Source organism: Cervus elaphus, chromosome 20, assembly GCF_910594005.1.
Source record: "Cervus elaphus chromosome 20, mCerEla1.1, whole genome shotgun sequence".
Taxonomy (NCBI): Eukaryota; Metazoa; Chordata; class Mammalia; order Artiodactyla; family Cervidae; genus Cervus; species Cervus elaphus.
The window spans coordinates 35,143,215-35,145,418 of record NC_057834.1 but is presented as its reverse complement, the minus strand read 5'-3'; positions in this window follow the sequence as shown (position 1 = coordinate 35,145,418).

Here is a 2,204-nt window from a genome sequence, read left to right as displayed (position 1 = left end):
GAACTTTCTTCCCTTCCCCCTCCCATGCTCCCAGCCTCCCTCCTTTTCTGTGTGGGAGATAGTGGGGAAAGATCCGGTTGGGACTTCCTACCTTTCTCAGATCTCAGGCTTGTACTGTGAGGAAGGATTTCTCTGGTCTATATACTTGATTCCAATCTTTCAGGAGCCCTTGATGAGGTACATGGAAAAAAGTGAATTTCCCTTGTCTGTGGATCCTAAGGGTTCTATATATTCACACTAGACTTTAGGAATTTATTAACGGTTTTAGCTGAATTATTCTTACTGTCTTGTGCAGCATCTGGCATCTGTCCCAAATAAACAAGGATTTTCTTTTCTTATTTCCTTGGAGGAATCTGTCTTTCCTTAAGTTTTGGGTTAATTGGTGGTCCTGATCAGTATTGTGATGGTTTCAAGAAAAGTTGAGATTTTGCTTATCCAGTTTTTAGATACTACAAGTATTCAAGGGAAGCTCTTTCCAGCTTTCTATTTTCTAATCTTAATTTTCCAAAAAGTTTTCTTCCTTGAATTAGCCCAAGATAACCTTTCAGATTAGTTATGTACCAAGAAATAAGAAAATAAATAGCCTAAATGCATCTATCCAGGTGATAAGTAGCATAAACAAATATTTAAGAGACTTTAGACAATTACAAACACCATGGATGAGGGAGATCAGCATTTCCAGCAGAGAGCAGCATATGATAAAGGAAGCATGGAACATTCAGGGAAGACCAATAAGAAGATAATCTTGTATAAATAACTCCAGAATATTCTATTCACTTTACTTCCCACATATTATTACTAGTTTCTTATTATGTGTTGACCTAAAACAAATAGATGACGATTTATCACCAGACAAGATGGGTTTATTCAGGAAGAACAGAGAATTGCAATTTGGCATCTGCAATCATGGTGAGCCATTGGAAAGCCTGAGAATCCCCACTTCGAGTTTCCTGACTTTATTTAATTGAGGTTTTTGTTTATTAATTTTTACATCATTAATAAGAGATTTACAGCAGGATCCTTTGTTTAAACATAATACTTATTAGCATGTACTTTAGTCCAAAAAAATAAACCCTGAAGTTTCTCATTTCACCAAGTAAGGTTTTTTGTTGTTGTTCAGTTGCTAAATCAGGTCTTACTTTGGGACCTGTGGGCTACAGCATACCAGGCTTCCTGTCCTTCACTGTTTCCCAGAATTTGCTCAAACTCATGACTATTGAGTTGGTGATGCTACTTAATCATCTCATCCTCTGTCACCCCTTCTCCTTTTGCCTTCAATCTTTCCCAGCATCAAGGTCTTTTCCAGTGAATCAGCCCTTTGCATCAGGTGGCCAAAGTCTTGGAGCTTCAACTTCAGCGTCAGTCCATCAGATGTGTATTCAGGGTTGTTTTTTCTCCCAAGAAATTTAAAACGTCATTGAATAAAGTAATTGTATTTTCAGCCACTACATAACACAATTCACAGGTGTAACAGATGCTTGGTTTCAAGCAGATGCTAAGTGATTCTTTGGTGAGTGAATATATTTCAATACAGGTCAAACAGAGAATTTGTTTGAAACAAACAGAATGTTACAATATTCCTGTGGTCTTTGTGATGGTTACTGGCTATTCCCTAAGAATAATAAAGAATGTGTGTCAGTTTATACTGTTTCTCAGAGAACTCATATGGGATTCTGAAAAAGCTAATAAAGGAACCAAGAAAAGTCAGAGATATGAGTGAAGTGGGGTGAAGGTGAGGAAGAGGAAGAGAATATTTGAGGAAATATTCAGAAAAGTAAGAGAAAGACTGATGGAAATGAACAGGGACAAGAGAGTATTAGACATGATGCTAAGAAGACATTTAGTTTCATTCGTTTATTGTATGAATGAGAAAAGAGGCCTTACAAATGCACTGACTTTCCAACACCATTTAAGATTTGGTCCATAGCAGTTAAAATATAGAAAGGTGAGCAGAATGGATGTTGGTGACAAAGAGAGAAACTGGAATCCAGAGAGGAGTATCAGAACTGGAAGGGAAATGAATATCTGAGTATGTGGTTCAGAGCCTAGGGAAGGAGCAAGCTTTCTTTTTTCAGTCAGTGACTAAAGGAAAGGTTTGCTGTTGGCAGAAAGAGGAAGTCAGAACAGAAGTGTTTTGGGGTGGGTTTGCTTAGAACAGAAATCAAAGACCTACTTTTTTGTGAGAAAGAACATCTGCAAATGAG